At 39.0% G+C, this 22,603-nt stretch overlaps 1 pseudogene; it reads right to left on the bottom strand.

Annotated features, from left to right (window-relative positions):
* Positions 1-1,841: 1,841 nt before the first annotated feature.
* On the bottom strand, positions 1,842-17,008 carry LOC131787378 (uncharacterized; annotated as a pseudogene).
* Positions 17,009-22,603: the final 5,595 nt, after the last annotated feature.

Genomic DNA, 22,603 nt, shown 5'->3' with positions numbered 1-22,603 from the left:
AACTATTTTAGCTGCTTGAACAACAATTACTCTTACTTTCCATAGCAGACAAGCATTTAAGCTTATTTTCTATATGTTGTGGTTCAATATTATCCCTGGTTCAAATTTTATTTTCTTTTGTTTTTGGGTATTGCAATGTATGATAATGAGTTTGAAACAAAGGAAAATAAAATTTGAACTAAGGATAAAATTGAACCACAACTTATATACCAGCAGCAAGGAAATTGAGTTGTTACATAACTATTCCTATGAAAACACTTTGTTATAGAGTTTATAGTGTATAAAAAAGGACAAAAACTAAAGACTATCTAAGTCCATAGTTAACGTATCTAGTAATATTATCTTCGACCATCTTTGTTTCAATTGCTTGTATGTAAAGTGGACCATTCAAAACCCCTTACGTAAAAATCAAATAAAGAAACAAATTACAGCTGTGCAGGTCCACCTGCTATAAAAACTAAAGATACTGAAAATTCACTTCACAGCTTAACTCTAGACCTAACGAACACTATTCCAGAACACTTTGGTTGATAAAAAATCCGATTTTTAAAAGTATAAGGGTTGTACTACGGTAAATATAACTCACATATATGTCTTCCCAAGCAGACTCCCTGAGAAGTTGCCTTATCCTACTTACGCTCGCCGGTTTGGAGATGGTATTTAACCCGCGAAGGTCACGCGCTCTCCATTTGGCTATCTACCATCTCACAACAAACCAGCGCGACTGAAAGAGCTTTTAAACCGAAAGATACCACAAAATATTGTACACGGGCCTTCTGGCTCAGATTCGATCCTAACGGCGCATAAATTAAGTCAAATCAATATGACTCGGCCAATGAAAACTCTTGAACTGCATCATATCATGCGCCAGTGATTAACATCATGTTTTCAATAGATCACAGACTTTCTTTTACCTAGTCGTTTTACTGTTATTAGGGCGAAATATTGTAATCAACCAAGAAAGATATTTAGAAACAAATTCGTTTTCCAGCATCTTGTTGACAATAGAATACCCTTTTGGGAACTGGTTTCTTACGTTCATCTAATTCAAAACCAATTTATACTGGTAAAATTAAACCCTCAAATGTCTTGAAGGGAACTACATATAGTTAACCTACAAAACACCTTTCCATAAATACGTGGAACAAACTAAGTAGAGACCAAATCCGAGTCCAGGAGAGCTTTACTTTGAAATTTTCTCTAGTAACACCGAGCTGCCTTTCAAGAGTGGGTTCTTTGTGTGTTGTTGCACCTTTCAATTCCTTTTTAAATATTTCTGTTGGATTTATGAACTAAGATCTTCCGAGTATGAATTCACGAACGGTAGATAGTAGCGCGATTTTACGGGCCCTCTTTTGGAGTTTTTTAGATGTTACCTTATTTATAGTTCATTGAAGAGATCATAACACCTCCATGACTTGAGTGACATTATAGAAAGGTTATCGCAACGTTTTCGAGGTCGTGTGAAAGTTTAAATAAAAAAACATCGAACAGAAGGGTCCCACAATTTCCACCTTTACAACGGCAACGATAATCGGGACTGATATTTTTTTGTCGAAAAATAACACTAATCAAAAATAATTTTGAACATTGAACATAGTGGAAAAGTTCCGCGCAAACAACGAGCAAAGTCTTCGTCGCTCTAATATGGCTTTGAATTTCCCACGAGGAGATTCAAATCTCAACAGATTGATACAGTAGTTAACCTTCACGGATCTCACGGACCTTGCCGTGGATGATGGCACATGTGAAAGCACATCGGCGCTGGTTTCGAAGTTTTGCGCAACTATTTACTGCTCTTGGACATACAGGCCCTGAACCACTCGATCACGCCGTCTCCCCTAATGGGAAGGACTTTTCAGTTCGCAGAGTTTCACCACGCATATCAAATTGGTGGACGAATAGCAAACAACTTTTTCTTCATCCGGAGACACTGCCATACATGCGATGGTGTCCAGTGGAATTCTTGCAAATCCAACCGCTTTAAACTCGATTGTATCCCAGAGGAAAACCATGCTATCGATACTATAGGAAATAAGATAACGATTTTCTTTAAGAAACCGACAAAACTCGATTTTACCCAGATGGCCAAGAAGGACTCGCTTGGAGGAGATGATGTCTGATGCACTTCGACGATACACAAGAATTGTGTTCGCTATGCAACAAACAAGAAGTTGGTCGTCAGACGAGACAATACATTGACTGAACCTAACAGAGTGGTACATCTCCTCTACACGGATTGTTGTCGATAAGTGATAAGACCTTTCACCGTATTTCCAGATCTCTATCTGATACTTGCCACACAGCATAATCTCTTGTTTGTCAGATGAAATGCAACAACATTCAACAGCGACCAATGCTTGCGACTTCACGCTACTCGACACAAACTTCCCCACAACGTCCCACACATCGCCGCGCGTAAAGCTTTGCCAAGCCTGGATACAGAAGAGGAGTGAGGTACCATCGCCTGAAAATGTAAGGGACGAAATCGTGTCACCAAATTCTTCTGTGAATACTGTGCGAGTCTCCACAAGGCTAAAATCTGTAAAGGTATATAGCACTAACTTGCTTCCTTGGTGAATAGCAATAAGCTGTCCGTTTGGAGAAAGCGCACAATCCTTCACTTGTATGTCAGACGTGTCGTGTAGAGACTGAGAAATGAAGCTAGAGCTGTCTTTAGCTTCAGCGGTCTGCCAAAAGGAAACCTTCAAGTCGGAACCAACAGATAGAACTGTATTAGTTTAGCAAAAGACTGCTGTGATCGCTTTTTCCACCTCGGGCAACTTTACTGGTGATGCTGAAATAAACTTGAAAGGTGAAATTAGAAGATCCTCGCAGCTAAGAACACTACTGAAACTAGTAGTTGTAAGTAGGACCTGAAAAAAATTTCAGGCCCGTACGGGATTTGAACCCATGACCTCTGCGATACCGGTGCAGCGCTCTACCAATTGAGCTAACAAGCCAACTGGGAGCTGGTCAATGAATTGGGTACAAATAAACATCCGAGTGAATGAAGATTTAGATATATGAAAATTCACATATTTGCACTGCGGTGGAAAGATGAAATTAGAAGATCCTCGCAGCTAAGAACACTACTGAAACTAGTTGTTGTAAGTAGGACCTGAAAAAAATTTCAGGCCCGTACGGGATTTGAACCCATGACCTCTGCGATACCGGTGCAGCGCTCTACCAATTGAGCTAACAAGCCAACTGGGAGCTGGTCAATGAATTGGGTACAAATAAACATCCGAGTGAATGAAGATTTAGATATATGAAAATTCACATATTTGCACTGCGGTGGAATTTTCATATATCTAAATCTTCATTCACTCGGATGTTTATTTGTACCCAATTCATTGACCAGCTCCCAGTTGGCTTGTTAGCTCAATTGGTAGAGCGCTGCACCGGTATCGCAGAGGTCATGGGTTCAAATCCCGTACGGGCCTGAAATTTTTTTCAGGTCCTACTTACAACTACTAGTTTCAGTAGTGTTCTTAGCTGCGAGGATCTTCTAATTTCATCTTTCCACCGCAGTGCAAATATGTGAATTTTCATATATCTAAATCTTCATTCACTCGGATGTTTATTTGTACCCAATTCATTGACCAGCTCCCAGTTGGCTTGTTAGCTCAATTGGTAGAGCGCTGCACCGGTATCGCAGAGGTCATGGGTTCAAATCCCGTACGGGCCTGAAATTTTTTTCAGGTCCTACTTACAACTACTAGTTTTAGTAGTGTTCTTAGCTGCGAGGATCTTCTAATTTCATCTTTCCACCGCAGTGCAAATATGTGAATTTTCATATATCTAAATCTTCAAACTTGAAAGGGTTGGATAAATCCGAAAAAAGGATGGCTTTTTCTTCTGTATCGCTGTAAAACAAAAAGCCACACTCGTGTTGCTTTGTGAAATAAATAATGTGATTGCTGGTCACAGTGGTTAAAACTGTACCTGTTTCGAGGGACAGAGCGTGCAGTGAACCATTGTCGGTCAAATAGACCAGATAAAGGTCATCCTTTGTAAATGAAAAGCGCGTGAATTTTCCAATATCACGTTGCGGCGTTTCATGGTCACACGAGAGCTCTCGATTCCTTTTTCGCCAAACATTTTTGTTTCGGAAACCATCGACCTCTAAAACCCATTTTCCTCCTGGTGAAAGGTAAATGGGAATATCTTCGTTGGCTATACTTTCGTCATCGTGAAGCCTTTCTGGAAAATACTTATAATCCTCAAAGTTAATTGATCTGTGTTGGAATTCTTTCACAAGATAAGGATGCATCTCCATCTTTTCTTTCTTCAGTACTCTTCGATACGACTCCCATACTCCCTCTTTTCGATCTAGCCCTTGTTCCAGCCCTTGTTCCAGCCCTTGTTCCAGCCCTTGTTCCAGTTGCATTATTATTTGTCTTGTCAACAGATTTAGCCGATACCAGCGGTCTTTTTTCATCATCAAATTCTCTCCACCTTTGAGCATAAGCTCTTTCTCCACCCATGCCGTCCAACATTGCGCACACTTAACCTCATGGTCTCTCTTTCTACTTAATTCCATCTTCACCTCGTGCATAAGCTCTCGCTTCCTCTCTTCAAGTGTCTCAAGCCTTTTCTCTAGTTCACGCTTTACATGCAGCGCACCCGGTACATAGCACAGTTGCTGCATTTGACTATGTACACTTCCAAAGATAGGCTCTTCCAGATCATCATCATCAAGCGCCGCTTCCGCCACTCGATTATTCAGTTGCTGTCCTTCACTAAGCAAGCTCTCAAGCTCCTCATCAGCTGTTGCATTTACCTCCAGATCCAACCGTCTGAGCCTATGAAGTTGGTGACTCGCCCGCTCAGATTCTTTATATGTCAGCTTGTGTTCAAAAGCGAACTTCCTCGTTTCTTCCTTTTCAAACCGCGAAGCATTTAGATCCTGTTCATACTCCTGTTGCTGTCTCTTCCATCTTTGCTTCGGGTCGAGTATTAACTTCAGCACTTGGTAATCTCCGAACTCCATCACATCGATTTCGTGTCGTGGCTCACGCTCTTGTTCAAGTAGGAAATCCAGCTTCTGTTTCACATTCGATTCCACTTGATCGAGCTCCTGTCCCCGTTGTCTTTCCGGCATCCGCTTTAGTTCTTCTAAACAAGCTAACTTATCCAGCAATTCACGAACACGTTCAACTGTCAACTTCGGCCTTTGTTGTAGCATCAACTCCCGTTGATCGATTTCTAGATCCCGGTTCCTCCCAATCAACTCCTGCTCTAGCACGCGCTCTTGTTCGAGTAACAACGCCACCTCTTCCTTTAATTTTGGTTCCAAGTGCTTCACCTCCAGGCTCAGTTTTCTCTCCAGCTGCGCCATACATTCTTGTATCAATACCACTTCAACATTCAAAGCCCACTTCTGGCGTAGTAGGAAATGTAACTCATTCTCCAATCGGCGCCTTAGCTTAAGTTTACTTGTCCACTCATTCTCCAGCTCACATTTTGTTTTTACAAGGCTCTCTATTTCATGCTCTTTAGTCACATTCTCAAGCTCCTTGATTTCTCTCAATACACTCTCAAGGTTAAGGTTCTCTCTCCGCTTTAGCTCTTCAGTCAATCTTAGAGCAATGTCTCTCATCAGCAGATCCTCTAGTAACTCCTCCAGTTTGACGGTAGGTTCTGGCTTGAGGTCTGACATCTTTGCTGGCTTCAACTCTACAGGTGGTTCCCACTCAAGTTTGAGGTTCATAATTCCCTCTAGGTATCGAATAGCTGTCACTATGGCAATGTTACAAACTGAAAAAATCAGAGAACGCTATTTCCATTGCCCCCCTGTTTACAAAATACGACACATGACAGATGTAAGTAAATGGGTCCGGCTGAATATTCCGCGCAAACACACGCTCCAACACAGGTCTTCCAGTCTTAAGATCGAATATCTGCCATTGGAAAATCCAAGGGTAAATCTCCATGATCTTTTCCCGAACCGCTCTTAGGGACATCTTTTTGTACCCTTCGACTGTCAGTGAACGTAATTTACAACAAAAGCGGCAGCTGCTTAGCAGATTTGTAGTCTTCACATGAGGACTAGTTTGGTTTGTCTTGAATGGAATATATTTAAGCAAGCATTTGATCGGTCCCTCAACCACTAATTCCTCATAGAGACTCGTAACATCATCTCGGCTCTCTTTAATCTCCTTCACAGCCCAGAGAGCAAGTAAGTTGCCAAGGCAAGTATTTTCTGACCGTCGGCATGAGAAATCCTGCAAGTTTTTTTTAACCACAATGGACTCCCCATCACGAGTATGGAAGCCCCACTGGTAAAATGTCGCAATCCAATCAAACTGGGGAAAATCCTCTACGCATTTTCGCTCAACAGAAAACCACTTGTCAAGCCCACCAAAAAAAATGAATTTGCTGTCACGAGAGTATTCCAAGTGACTGATATTGGGAATGATCTGTTTACTTATCTCGAAAGGGCCATCTGCTCTTTGTACTCAACGTGCATTAAAAAACATAAGTGACCGACCCTTGATCCCAACAACTGTCTCCTTATCATATGATGTGGCAAAACAATTCATATCAGCGATTGCAGGGTCTACGGTAGCAAAAACAGTGCATTCAAACCAAGGAACTGGAAATTTGGTGAGCAGAAGAGTTTCTTGAACAGCGCTGGAGGCCGTTCGTAAACAGGAGTGCAGAAGTTGCGGGCATTCAAAAAGAATAAAGGTATTTGATAAAAGTACCTGTGCAATCTCTTGAAGAAGATCTTGTTTCTTTTTATCACCGACATCTAGGCAGCCCTTGACAAGCTTCAAATCCTGAAGCAGATGATATATCTCAATTTTTCCCGACAGCAATCTTCTCTCAATGAAATGATAATTTGTCAAACATGTAAACACAAGCTCCAGCCAATCTTTTCCTCCAAACTGACTCAAGAAGCAAACCGCAACGCGCATCACATAGTCCTTCAACTTAACGTCAATGGAGGTGCAAGGCGATGACGATTCTTGGATAATTGAAGAGAGAATTTCAACAAAAACTTCACTGAGATACTTACCTCCCATCTTCTTACAGATCAATAGTTTGCGTGGAGCCTTTGTGTCGTTTGTCAACCAGGCTGGGACCAGATTGTGCAGGAAAGTTAACGTCTGATCAGGATTTCGTAACACCAAAAATTGCGATACAGCATCGATCACTTGTTGCTCATCCTGATTTGAGTTTTCCCTGTTTAGAATGAACGAAATAACCGAGACAGGGAGCGGAGATGGAGCTACGACGACACAACCAAACAACTTCTTAAAGATATTTTCTCCCACGTGGTCATAGACACGGCGAAAATTATGCAGAAAGAATTCTTCAATATCTCCCGGGAAAAGATTGTTTAAATTACTGATTTTCTTACCAGAAGCCAAAGCCTCCTTCAATTCTTCCACAATGTAATGTGCGTACAAGAATAATCCGTCACATTTCTCGAACACATCGTCAACCGAGATATTAACACAAGGGAAATTAATCCTCTCTTTCAAAAAGTTTTGGATATCTTGCTCATGTTGCTGATAAAAGTTCTGCTGGTCGCTGTTACCGGAACAAATTTTTATACAAGGGTTGTACCTCATCAACCTTGATTGAACAGAATCTCCAGGGCGACTGGTGACAAAGAACACAAGCCATTCGGGTAGCATGGGGAAACGATGCTTAATAAGATCAAGAAAATCTTCCCCGGACTCCGTCTCATCTAAGGCGTCAATAATAACTAAAAATTTCTTAAGAAATGGCCTACACATACTTAATGGCTCATGTAACAGTTTAGTAAAAAGTTCCTTGACACCGAGTTTAGAGTTACCCAACAGCATTTTTACCCCATCCTCTCCCCCTACAATTTCTTTATACTCATCATTGCAAGCACTTAATTGATGGGCAACGGTTCCAAGGAGATATCTGGGGTCGTTTCTGGTACCATCGTTGTGACGGCAAAAGTATGCTGCACCTAACTGTCCAGTCTCTCTCATTCGCTGTGCCAGGGCTCCGGCTATAACACTTTTTCCGACTCCTGGGTCGCCAAGTAAAACATAAGCTCGAGTGTTTCCAGGATTATGGAACCAGGTGTTAAAATCATCAAAGAACCACTGTCTTGTGCGTGGGTCATGCCGCTCGGCAAAAAATTTGATATCGGCATCAAACACAGAAATCTCTGCAAGTAGGTAAAAGTTAATGACGTTATTTTTTCGAATCTAAATACTATTTATGGCTGGATAATGGGGAGAATCATGTAAATTGTTCGATCTTACTGTTCAATGATCATTGATGTTGTATCACTCAGTAATAGCTGTATCATTACTATTTGAGCGCTAATTTTTACTATGAAGTCTGATAAGGGACACAAGGAACCCACCCGCAGACACTGTGCTGTGGCATTGTTGAGATATCACATCTCCTGAACCTTTAGGACTGCAGGCCTCTGAATAGAGAAAAAATGATTCAATAAGTAGCTATTTTTATAATCGTACGACATTCCAACTTTATAGCTTGGATTTATAATGGTAATTGAGCTGAGCGGAGTGCAATTCGTATAGGTAATCACATGATTTCGAGTGCAATTTGAATAAATAAGCACGAGTAAATTTTTTCAAAGACTAACAAAATTGTACGAGCCCGTAGGAAGTGCAATTTGCGGACTTTGAAAAAATTAATAAGTGCTTATTCATCAATTGCACAAGAAAAATCATGTGATTACGTATTAATAATATACATGAAAAAATACGAGAAAGCTCATCATAATTATGCAGAACCAAAGTGCACGCATCAAGTGCAAAAATAATTTATTCAAACCGTGCGTTCGGTCAAGACAAAGTGTACAGTGATATTTTCACATCTGTAAGGCGCCAAAAAGTTAAAAGTCCGGCTAAGCAGTTCAAGGAACTGTTCAGTCTGTGTCCGAATCACTTTCGATGAAATGGAATCGTCGTTTCCGAGGTTTAATCAAGTTTGTTTTTAATTTCGGCGTAGGATCGCTCGATTTCATTGCCAGTTCCCTTCTCTAAACACCACTTTTTCCAAACCGACAACCAAAAAGCAGTACTTTTTAAGGCCTATTTACACAGTACGACTTTGTCGCATGCGACAAGCTTACAACAGGCCTACGACATGACTTAGGACAATTTACACGCGCACGACATTTTCACCTACGACATGCCAAAATCGCGTGCAATTCCACTCGTTTCGGCCGCGGTCATTGTTTCAATAATTTGCAAGAGAAGGAAAAGAACCTCTTCCTCGCTCCACAGTGATATCATATTCTCTGTTTCCTCATCTGAGAATGTATTTTTCGCTTTGGAAGCAGTCTTCGACTTTCCGGAGGCGACTTCCTCCGCCATTTTGACGCAAGAAAATTTCACCTTCCTCCCCTACTCAGTAGAAATTTGTCATAAAATACGTCATTTTCTATCAATTTCGGCTACGATTGTCGCAGCGTTTTAAAACATGTTTTAAAATCCTACGACATTTTTCGTGACGTGCACGACAGTCGTAAGCGAGTGATAGGTTTAATTTACACGATACAATTCGTGTCGTAGGCCTGTCGTAAGCTTGTCGCATGCGACAAAGTCGTACCGTGTAAATAGGCCTTTACAGTGTTTTCGATGTTAGAGCTGTTTTTCAGCTGATGTATTGTTGTTGCGGTGGCAAATTAAAACCTACTTAAAACGCCGGCCATTGTTTTGCTCGCAAATTTTCAGCGTATCCAAATGTTGCGACATCCAAGGCTCGCATTTGATTGGCTATCTGTGAGTTTTTTGATTAATGACCCATCAGAATGTCTGGTTTTGTTACTTCATTGCACTGAATTAACCCTCTTCTGCACTGAATTATCTGAAAACTGCATTTATCTTAACCAACTTGAACTGAGTAATTTTTTCATGTAGCTTATTAGGGCTGAAATCACAAGGATGACACGAGGTTCAATTACCATTCCAGTACATCCATTTTGAAATCGCCCAAATACAGGACTTGGTTAGTTCAAATATTTTGTTGATGCAGTACTGACCTGGTTTGATCCATATATTCATTTTTGGGGGAAAAATAAGAGTTTTGGAAACAGAAGTTACAAAATTTGCACATGATACTCTTTGTCTTTCATTTTCCTGCATTTTCCTTGATTGTTTACTTTAAACAAGCCTTGAAATCTGATTGCTTGTTTTGTTTTTAGTGTGGCCTGCGCATTGGCTGGGAAAAAGATGCGATTTAAAGCAAAAATGGTGCGATTCGTGAATAAATCGCACCAGTTAGAGCCAATCAGATTACAGGGACCACCAGTGATTTCAAAATGGGTGTAATAAATATCATAACATTATCACTGGCTGGGTGGAGGGACGGAAGGTTAATAGTTGGCTCAAGGTTCGTTCTCCACGACCGAGAGCTAAGTATTTTTGCGTCTATCCTGTCCTTAGACAGTCAATGAGCATTTTATCGTATGATCGACACCTCGTTTCGTTCTTTCGTTCTTCTTTTAGCCCACGTCTCTTTGGGTTGTTCATCGTGTTTTTCATTAAAAGCACGCGCGTGACCTTACGGATCAAATGACAGCTTTATTTATTGCTAAAAAATAACTTGACAGTTTGATTCAAGACCATGAATGCTCACGAAATCACAGTGGGTGCGGATACAAAGGGGTAAAGTTAGTGCACCAACGACATCACTGTGTTCTTATTTCATAGAAAACTTTGCAAAGTTTTTGTCGCGGATAGATAAAACCAAACCATGTTCATCTGCTATATAAGCACGCTCATAGTCAGACGAATAACACTTTTGTTTGTTTTGACTTTCCTCACCTTGATTTTCCAGCCGTGAGACTCGTTGTTCTACGCATTCGATTTTCTGTGACAGATCTCGTTTGATGGCTTCTTGCTCGACCTGCATCCGATCAAGTCTTGTTTCCATTTCCTCTAGATTTGATAAAACTTCTGCTAGTGCCAGTGAGAATCGTTCTCTGTCCTCCTGCACTTTAAACGTCAGCTTTTCTACATCTGTCATCAGATCATGAACGTGTTGTTGTACCAACTTCAACAAATCAGGGTCCATGGTTGCGTTCATACAAAGAATCGTGCCTAAAATAAAAAGTTAAACTAAATTAGCCGGCTGTGCTGTTTCAATTTAGAACATGGCCAAGATATAGAAAAATTATCATTTTTCCTTTTCATCCAGTGGAGATGAGCATGTTAAAATTACTAGCTTTAGTGAAAAAGAAGGTTGCAAGGAACCGCCGTGTATTGAGCATGAAATATCCAAGACTGATGTCAATCAATTTCTCCTGATTGAAACATGAATCACTACAGAACTGGTCATTGATATCACCTTATTTGCTAGAATAGTCAAGAGTGATAATTATGATACGAATTTTTTTTGCGTTTTCTAATAAATAGTTGTATTTAAAATTTGAAATCATCGACCTCAGCGCCTAGCGAGTCCTCCTTAACCATTTTTTTACGCATTGAAAATACCATTTGGCGGCCAAAAAGTGTCCTCATTTAGCGCGTGGCCAAAACGATCATGTTACATAGTTGTGACGCAGAAAACTGTAAAGACACGTCGGCAACTATGGTGGAGAAAGGAGGTAACTGACTCTAGAGCACTGACCAAGGAAACCTTCGCTGCACTTAGTGCAAAGTAATATGTTACGGCCACAGAAACGAACTCAGCTACCCATTATTAACATAGATTTCGCCATAGAAAACAAAACACAAACGCAACGAACTTGACATTCAGTGACGGGATTTTTTTGTTCTAATCTTGACCTGATCACCGCAGGCGAGAAGCCGCCTTTGTCAGTCTTCATCAAAATGTTGGTTTGATCACAGGCGGCCCAAGCTCCAGCTGTGAGATGATCATCTTGCGCAATAACAGTCATAAAAGTTTGTATGGGCATATTTACGACCGCTCTAAGGAATAAAAAAAACACGTCAAATTCTCAAAAAAAATACCTCACCTTACTTCCACAGTGTATCGCTTGTTATCTGACCGCTTACTTTGATGAAAAAAACGCATTTTAGCGAGTTGTTCATCTCGAGGTTTTCAACATACATAAGCTTTTCTTGTGAACGTTGAAAACCTCGAAATGAACAACTCGCTAAAATGCGTTCTTTTCATCAAAGTAAGCGGTCAGATAACAAGCGATACACTGTGGAAGTAAGATGAGGTATTTTTTTTTTGAGAATTTGACGTATTTTTTTTATTCCTTAGAGCGGTCGTAAATATGCCCTTACAAACTCTTATAATTCCGCCATGACTGTTATTGCGCAAGATGATCATCTCACAGCTGGAGCTTGGGTCACCTGTGGTTTGATGCACTCGGTTCTCCTTCGTAGGACTGAATCATACTCGCAACTTCCATTTCTTCTTTCAGTACTACTTGAGTATCACATACATCGCTATCGGACATTACTTCAAGAGTATTTCAACGCTGACTAATACGAAATCACAAGAGATGTGAGAGATCCGTAAGTAATCGTCAGCCGCTAACTCGTTACCAGTGTTCGGGACACTTTTTAGACGAAATAGGAGCACGTTAGGGCCCGAAAAAACCCTGATTTAACTTTTTTGAATTTTTTATCTATCGGAATTGGTTTGTACATATGACGAGCGAAAGAGGTACAAAAAAAATTTTCGTGTCATAGGCAGTTTAAGCCATGAGAACTGTGGATGCGAGTGGATAGAAAGGGGAAAGATTTACAGTAGTCAGGAACACAGCTCAGTGTCATCTAGCAACATCCTGAATCCTTGACAACTCAATATCCAAAATTCAGTACATCGTTACGTGACAGCAATAAGCATTGGCGTTATTCTTGTCATGGAAAACGTAGATCCATAAAGTTTTCCCTTTTGACCCTAAAAAATCTCACTTTACTCTTACTGGTACACTTTCAAACAAAGTACAAAGTAGTTGTTTATATTGGTGCATTAAATAAGTCTTCGGGGAGACTTTTAGAAGAACCCACTTGAGGCAAGGATGAATCTCCCACCATAATTGTATTACTATCCTGGGAGACAACTACTTCCACGTCTACTACCACGTCTGGACCAAAGATGAAATAGCATTCCGTAAGACCATGATACTATAGCTCTTAATCCTTCGATATTTTCAGAAAGGAGTACGAACAATTTTTTAAATTGTGAGTACTGAAAATTTTGAAAGATATTCTTAAAAGAATATCTTTTAAAAATTTCGGTACCCACAGAAGTTACTCGACTCTACCATTGCCACCTTCATCAATTCACACCTGTCAACCAGTCCAGATTAAAATGCCATTTGAGAATCAGAGGTCTTAACAGGAAGCTGTCCAGAGGCAATTGAAACTTCAGTGATAAAATCGAAAGAGTTAAGAGTGCAAGAGGAAAAGCCATCCAAGGTCAGTAATCAGAGCACAATGCAGGGATTTGGTTTCAGGCTGGCCGCCGGACGCAACGTCCGGTTGTTTGACATCTATCGTCCGGTAGTTCACACACGAAATAATAATTTTTTAAGTGTGAAAATCATTTTTCCATATATCAACCAAAGAAAGACTTGACCCCTATTTTACTCACTTAGTTATGTAATGCACACAATCGAAAAAAAGAAGATAATTCCTGTCATACACAAGTATGATAAAATCATTATTCATCATTCCCCATCCCATCCCATCCCCCTCCTCTGCAAGCTATAACTGACCAGACAAGTTCGCCGACAACTGACCCTGATTTTTGATCAAAGAGCATCTGTCCGAATCGGTCTTTCTCACTTTTCATTTGTACATCATCTCTGGGAATGCAGGCAATTGCATTTTAGAGAGTCAATTTTACAAATTTCTTGGGAAGGGGGGGCATGCCCCCGGACCCCCTAAGAGTTTGTGCCTCTGGCACTCAACGTTCGAGCCAGCGGCGCGAACGATGCACGTCCGCCAGCTGAACCACTACATCCGGTACTTCCAAATGCTACCGAAAACCCTGACAATGTATAGTACAAATGCCATCCGTGTGATACATGCACTGGTTACATGAGTTGCCATCCTATAGCAACACATTGCTAACCATAGATATTGTGTTTTGGAAAACATCAGAAAAATTATGAACACCAAGGCAAGACCTTTAACCATGATAAGCACTTCTCTTTCCTGGGGAAGTGTCAGTGAAAGTTCAAGGCTTCCTCAATAATGGATGTTTGCATTTGCATGCAAAAACAGAAACTCGAGACATAAACGCAATCCACTCAAGCGAGTTTGAACCATCCATTTAGCTGTTTGCATGATTACTCACACTAATCAACTATTCATTTACACTACATCACTAATTATAATAGTATATTTTAATTTCTTTTTTTTTATTTTTGCAAGGATGTCGAAATAATGTGCACCTCTAAACACAAATACATTAATAACAACAATTAAAGAAAATAAATGTAATATAAATAAAAGAAGATACCTTTTTCCTCCCAATTCTTTAGCTCTGTTAAAAGGTCCTTTGTGCTGGAACCGGGAAGGCCAAGTTTCTTAACAAGCTGCTCCATAGCAGCAAAGTTTTGTTGATATTTCACAGGATCTCATTCAGAGAATGCACAGTGGGCCCAGGCATTCCTAGCCTCTCTTACAGCACCTGCTGCACTTTGTACATCAACAGAGAACACTGGGACTCTGCCAAGCAGTGCCAGGATGGCTGATGCATCACAGAACTCATCAAACGCATTGAATTTAGCCATATGATTCTCCACATACAACTTAGCAAAGTCAACATGTGACATCACTCGGCAATCAAACTTGGAGAAGTCATACTTTCCAGAAGGCAGTTTAGGAATTCCATCATTACCATTAATGTTCTCATACTTTAAGAACTTTGGCCAATGCTTAAGACGCCCTGATGTGCTCTGAGTATGAATACCATGGCTAGTTTGAAGGTTGCCATATTGTTTTTGGATTTCTGTTTCTACAAAAGGGCGTATTTGAGAAACTAGAACTTTGCTCAGTGCAATTCCAAAGACCAACCATCGCTTCTGGTTTTCTGTAACACTGTGTAGTGTAGATCTATGAATTCAATACATAAATAAAAGGTATGTGCCCATATTTTTGCAATGTCAAATCCAAGTGGTGTATAGGTGGACTTTAAATTTGCATCATTGGTTTGGACTGCAGGTTCAGAATTTAACAGTTAAGCAAACAAGTGATTCTTTGTGTTTAAAATGTGAGATCACCACAGACTATGGTCCATTAGTCTTTGAGGTTTGAAATGATGAGTTAATCAAAAATCAAACTTATCAATGAAGGAAGTGGGGGGAGGGGGGTGGGGGGGGTGTACTCCCAAACATATGCTACTGGCATGTACCACCCTCTAAAGGGGAGGAGGGGAGGAAAAACACTTAAGGAACATGGTTATGTGCTGCCATATTTGCAAACATTACAATCTTGGATAGGATTTAGAATTTCTAAATGTGATCCTAGAGAAGGGTATATTTTCAAACCAATGGTTGAGAAACAGGCTCCGCAGGGTTTTTGCTCAATGCTTAGGCATGCATCAGCATAATGAATTTTAAAAAGATTTTAATGTTTTCCCTTTTGAAGGTCACTTAAAGCCATTAAAAGGCAATGAGCAAGGTTTGGACTATTGTTTGCTGATATTATCAAAATGATTTTTCGTTATTATAAGCTAAGGCTGCATGAAGGGAGGTGCTCACCAGTGATAATTTGGCTTTGCCTTTAATTTTCTTCGATTTGCTTTTGTGAAATCTCTCAAAATTTTTGCAATTTGTGAAATTGTCCTGCTGTTCATTTAAAAGCTGAAAAAATAGGGGTTACAAAGGCAGTTTCCTTACTATTTGCAATTTTATCTTTTCTTCCTCTAACTCAAATTTGGTCATGAATTTTTTAAATCAAAAGGCCCTAGAAAGGGCACAAATAAGTTTAACAGTCCGGCAAATCTTAGGAAATTCCATCAAAAGAAACATGATAAATCTAACTTGAAAGATTCCTATTTTCATTGTTGTAAAACTTAACATAATGGAATAGAACTTTGCCAAGATCAGTATCTGATTATAAGTAAACTTTCAAATCTGTTGCCTTTTGGCAATCTTTCCCACTATGTTTTCTTTTCAATTGACTTCTTTTTCAGGCATTAAGTGAAGGCCTATGAGTATTACAGGTGCAGTTGCTGGAAATCCTAGATTCCATTACATAAAAATTGTATCTTATTTTACTGTTTTCAATACACCTCTTCAGATAACAACTGTGAAATCATATATATAGAGCTGCCATGTTTGTTTTGCATGTTGACACTTTTAAAGCTCGAGCTATGTTCACACCCAGATCTCATGTGGTCAAAAAACCCTGTGGTGCCTCTAGCAGACCTCATGAAAAGTGAAACCCTGCATTAAGCAGACACTAGCTCAGGTCCCAAATAATTCCTTATTTCCTTATTTTCATCACTTTGACTGCTTGGTATTGTATTGATATTGTAAGGAGAAATTCTGTCTTGGTCAAAAGGGAGTTAAAGGGTTAACAGGTTAACCCTCCCTAATCTGAGGATTATAGACTATACTGCCCCTCCCCCCACCTTCACATCAAGCATTCACCATGGTAAATAATTTTAAAATGTATCAGAAAATTAGGGCTGGATTTAATAGGGAAATACAAAATTTCATCATTTTAGGTTTAAACTGAATAATGGTACATCCTTCATTAATGGGACACAATGTTTGCGCAAATAACAACTGACAGCATTTAAGTTATGTAATCACAATCTTTCTTTGATTAAGTACATTAAAAATGTTAATTAAGAGGTATTGATCATTGGGGTGCTCAACAACTTTAATGCATCAACAGGATTGTTGAAAGAGGGTTCTTTACAAGGTATAATTGAAGCAGATATAATGCAATTAAAGAAGATTGCAATCAAGATCTATAACACTCAAAAAATAAATAAGTAAATAAATTTAGAGCTTATCGTACCCTCCTGATGCTCCTGCTGTTGCCATTATCCCTCAAACTATCATGTCTTTGTCACTTAATGGTGGACTTCATGCCTCTGCATAGAAACAAAATTGGACAAATAATCAATGGGTTCCATGTCTTACAGATAGCTGACTGAGAAGGAATCATTATCACCAACGAAAAAACCCCTTGATTATTAGTTATTGTGCTCATTTTATGACCCTAAGCCTAAGCAATCAATTTACGGAAAAAAAAGAAATTTACCCTGGTTATAGGGCAATTATGCACCAGCATTCAATCCTTAACTTTAATGTAATCTAAGAAATTAACTAAATGGTTTTCTGTTAATCACAGGAACTGTTTCAGACTTTTTGATTCTCTACTTCTACTACTGAGAGGCAGCTTTTAACCCTCCATGCAGTAGGTCAGTAATTGTTTCATGCTGTCCTTCTGTCTTTCAGCAGCATTTCCAAATGGTAAAATAGTTTCCAGTGCAGAGGCCTTAAACTACTTTAAACATTAAAAACAACTCTCTGAGCCTTTTGAGATGATGCTGTGGATCAGTGAAATCTCAGAGGCTTCTTTTTAATTCATTTTTATTTTACTTACAGCAGCTGAAGGCCTCAATGAAATTATTACACAATTTCTGTTGTTTATTTCAAGGAATTGATATAGTAAAATTCTTTCAATACATGTTGAATATTGGATCATTGTATTGATTATACTGTCTGAGAAAAGAGTTCAAGAGATTATGGACATGAGGTCTTCATGATTTTTAAACATTAAAAGTTCTCAAACAGAGGAACACTGCTCAGAGTGTTCCTCTGGTTTTGAGAAAGTTATAGTATCTATGTTTATGGAATTAATTGGAGGCCTGCAAGTAATACTTAATTCTGACTACACTCACACAAGACATTCAATGTGAAAAGTTTATTTAGGATGAGTAAGTCAGTCTCCTACTATATTTATCCTGATACAATCTTAATATGTGCACCCTGAAACTAGGGGTTCTACAAAAACAACCTGTGCTGCACCAGATATGAAAAACCACCAAAGAACCACTCTTTAGATGTGGCCAAAAATGTGTGAAAACGTATTCCTCCAGATTTAGATATTATACCCAATTAGTCAAAAGAAAAGAAATTCCAAAAATTCCTGATTTTCTCTAACATTGGAGCATTTTATCAAATTATCTAAATACACAAGACAGAGATGTAAGTTCCAACACTGACCCTTGAGGTAAACAATATGTGTTACAGTTGTGGTAGCAATAATTCCATGGACACAAATGGTTTCCTGTTGTTTAGATTTGTTTAGATAGAATACACACAATGCCATCAGACTGAAGGATCAACAGCATCAAAAACTTAACAAAGGTCTTGGAAGACAACACAAGAACAGTACTTTCCCTTATCAATAGCACTAATAATATTTTCATTGAAGAAAAGAAGTGCACGAGTAATACAGAACTTGCATATGGCAAGCCAAACATGACAAAAGTGGGTTGAGCTCAAACTTTTCTATCAAATTTCAGTGATTGATATGAGAGATTAGAGATCACCACATAAGAATTTTAAATTACTCAATTGAGAATGAAAAAACATCAATCGAGAAAAAGACTGATGTAGCAATATACCGAGAAATTAATGTTAACTGTTGAGCATGAGAAATTGTTGCGTGAGAAAAGAAATCACTTTGTGAGATTTTCGATTACTTTTTCTGAGCTGGTGAGCAACAGTTAATCAGTGGAGTGTATTTTGGTGGGAAATTCCCTCATCCTCAGGGAGTCTTTGTTTGCTGGAGTCAGGCAAACTGGTGCAGCAATCAGAACAGCAACTGTGTCAACTTCTTGAGGAAGTTAGAGTATAATCAGAAAAAATATCTCAGAAAAATCAGCCAAATGTTAATGCTAAAGTATCTTGTGTTTTTGGACACAGGCATGGTAGACAACTTAATCCAAGCTTGAGCCTCAATCACAATGCAAGTTCTGCAAGTACCTTTCACATCAATGACAAACATGAGATGAATCGGTACTTCAAACATGACAAATAGGTCAAGATTGCAAGCAAAAAGAAAACACTCCATTCCTGTGTAATTTGATATTACTTGCTGGCCTAACAGTCAATGTTGTGCCATGACAGGGAAAGAAGGTGGCATTGAGTGAGCACAATTTGAGTTCACCAATGTAAGAAAGAGGAACAAGCCTGATCCTTTCACATTGTTTTGTGTTCAATTTGAATTGAACACTGAATGCTTTGAAATGAACTCTTTGAACACTTTGAAATCTGCTTCTAAGTGTTACAGTTTTGATGTTATGCATAACTTTTTTGTATTACTGGTATAAGGATTGTTGTATTTAATAACTTAAATGCTGTTTTTTTCCGTTGAACGAAGGCTCGATACATTTAAAATATCTGATGTCTGGATAAAGCAGGCACATAGGGCTTAATCGAGCTGTTCATCATGTGCAACTCTCAGCGATTTACGCATCAGTCCTTCGCTGGTCTCTAAATTATCGGCAAACTTCATGATCTTTTCCTTGTTCATGCGGATATCAGATATCTGCTGCGTACTAACACCATATTCAGCTGACAAATGGGTGCCTTTTTCTCCTTTCTCTTATCGCAAATTATAGACTGTTTATCTTTTATCGAAGGAACGGATCGCTTATCCTTCGAAAGCTTCATGATCGTGAATTAACATTCTCGGCGCTGTAAAGCTTGTTTACCTTGCATTCTACGTTGAACGAGCCAATAGAGCGTGAAATCTCACTTAGCAACAAACCAACTCTGAGCCAATCAGACCTCATTCGAATGTTCTTCATGGTTTACGGTTAGATCGCTCCATGGTTAGATCGCTCCAAGTCAGATCGCTCCATACCGAAGTCAGATCGCTCCACTCGAAAGTTAGTTCGCTCCATCAAATAAGTTACTTCGCTCCATACATAAGTTACTTCGCTCCATGAAGAAAACTAACGTGGAAGGTTGATAAAAGACAGAAGGATAAGGGAAATTTCATCATTTATTACACACTGAAACACTTATTTCATCATTGGTAATTCGCTTTGGTGGGTTCAAGTGAACGAATCGTCGATCACTTTATATTTCAGCAACTTGATCGCAAGCAACATCATCAACTACATACATACATACATACATACATACTTTATTTATTCCAGAAGCAGATGATAACTATTATATACAAATAAAACTAAAAAGAAAATACTTCTAGAAAAGGAAGTTAAGAGGTTATCCCTGTGTAAAAACTCCCTTAAAAGAAAAGACAAAATATAAATCAAAATCATTACAATCAAATATTTAAGTACGATTAAAGTTTAGATTTAAAATGCTGAAAGCTGTCAGCTTCCACTATATCACCCGGTAACTCGTTCCATAATTTGACAATCCTAATAAAAAAAGAATTTTTGTAACAATTAAGTCTAGCTGGTTTAATATAGAGTTTGTATTGATGATTTGCTCTCGTAGACCGAATCGTGGCAATATCAAAGAAGTCTTCAAAATTTAAATGATAAAAACCAAAAACTATCTTATAACATTCGACTAAAGATAAGTAAGTTCTACGGTCAGAGAGAGTGGGCCATTTTAACAGTTTGCATCGGTCTTCATAGGACATTTCTCCTTTGCGTTGATTTAAAGCGAGTCTTGAGGCTCTTCGCTGTACATTTTCAAGGGCATGGATGTCCTTAACAAGGTAAGGACACCAAACAGGTACCGCATATTCCAAGATTGGCCGTACCAGATTGGCCGTAACTATAAACTACAAAGATCAGAAGTAAGTTAGGTTATTAGTTTTCTACGTTCATTACACACTGAAACACTTGTTCCAACATCGGTAGTTCGACCGATCGCAAGACGCAATACACATCATCAGAAGTAGATCAGAAGTAAGTTAGTGTATTAGGTTTCTACATGGAGCGAAGTAACTTATGTATGGAGCGAAGTAACTTATTTGATGGAGCGAACTAACTTTCGAGTGGAGCGATCTGACTTCGGTATGGAGCGATCTGACTTGGAGCGATCTAACCATGGAGCGATCTAACCGGATACCGTTCTTCATTAGTTACGACGCGTGCGAGGGTTGCTTTTGCTTTTTTTTAATGCGAAACAAACTTGCCTTTCCTTCACATTTCAACGCTGTAGTTTTAAAGAGAATGTGGTTACGAATCTTGATCATGACTAACAAATATTCATGAACAAATTGGGACCAGAGAAAAAGTCCGGATACTCGAGAAATCCGGATAATCAAGGTCCGGATAATCGAGGTTTGACTGTACATCGATCTTTTTCTCGATGAATGTTTTTTCATTCTCGATGGGTAATTTAAAATCTCACATGACAGTTTTTCATTCTCGTACAGTGATTTCTATTTCTCACGTAGTGATTTCCCAATCTCAAATATCGATCACTGAAACTCGATAGGTAATTTTGAACTCAACCCACTTTTATCATGTTTAGCTTGCCCGATACTTGCATACAAATATTTGCCGTTAGTGCATGAGATACATAGCTTCTTCATATAATTTATAATTCATAGATACATTATATACATGGAAAAATTACTCAGTTCTGATTGGTTAAGATTAATGCAGTTTTCAGGTAATTCAGGGCAGAAGAGAGTTAATTCAGTGCAGAAGAGGGTTAATTCAGTGCAAAGAAAGAAACAAATCAGACAGTCTGATTGGTCAATAATCAAAGAAACTCACAGATAGCCAATCAAATGCGAGCCTTGGATGGCGCAACAAAATTTGAAAATTTGCGAGCGAAACAATGGCTGGCGTTTTAAGTAGGTTTTCTTTCGCCACCGCAGCTGAAAAACAGCTTGACCAATGAAACACTGTAAAAGGCGCTGCTTTTTGGTTGTCGGTTTGGAAAAAGTGGTGTTTAGAGAAGGGAATTGCCGAGGAAATCGAAAATTACGAACCGACCCGGCTTAACACTTTGCTCGAGCGATCCAACGCCGAAATTAAAAACAAACATGGTTAAACCTCGGAAACGACGATTCCATTTCATCAAAAGTGATTCGGACACAGACTGAATAATTCCTTGAACTGTTTAGTCGGACTTTGAACTTTTTTGCACCTTAAAGATGCGAAGATATCATTGCATATTATTGTTTTGATCGTACGCGGTTGTTTTGACCGAACGCACGGTTTGAATAAATTATTTTTTGCACTTGATGCGCGCGCTTTGCTTATGTTTAATTATGATAGACCATCTCGTATTTTTCCATGTATATTATTAACAGGCAATCACATGTTTTTTCTCGTGCAATTTGGAATAAACAAGCACTTGTTAATTTTTTCAAAGACCACAAATTGCACTCGCCCTACGGGCTCGTGCAATTTTGTTAGTCTTTGAAAAAATGTACTCGTGCTTATTTATTCCAAATTGCACTCGAAATCATGTGATTACCTATACAAATATGAAAAGCAATCTGTTTGAAAAAAAAAAAGGTTCTGACCCTCTTATCTTGCTTTTGTGTCCCTATCAGTTTAAGGAATGACTTTTAGACTCCTACTTATAACACTTATAATGAGTTAAGATGACGTTTCTTTATGTTAGAATCAATACATTTAGAGCTTAAGTTGTGAATGATGGTTTACAAGATTTAGATAATATTGATTTTACAACGGTGCTCTTGCAATGTATGTCTTCCATCATCAGTTACTT

Source organism: Pocillopora verrucosa, chromosome 3 (genome assembly GCF_036669915.1).
Source record: "Pocillopora verrucosa isolate sample1 chromosome 3, ASM3666991v2, whole genome shotgun sequence".
In the NCBI taxonomy this organism is placed as follows: domain Eukaryota; kingdom Metazoa; phylum Cnidaria; class Anthozoa; order Scleractinia; family Pocilloporidae; genus Pocillopora; species Pocillopora verrucosa.
The sequence above is the reverse complement of the archived record's forward strand: the minus strand, read 5'-3'. Positions and strand labels throughout refer to the sequence as shown.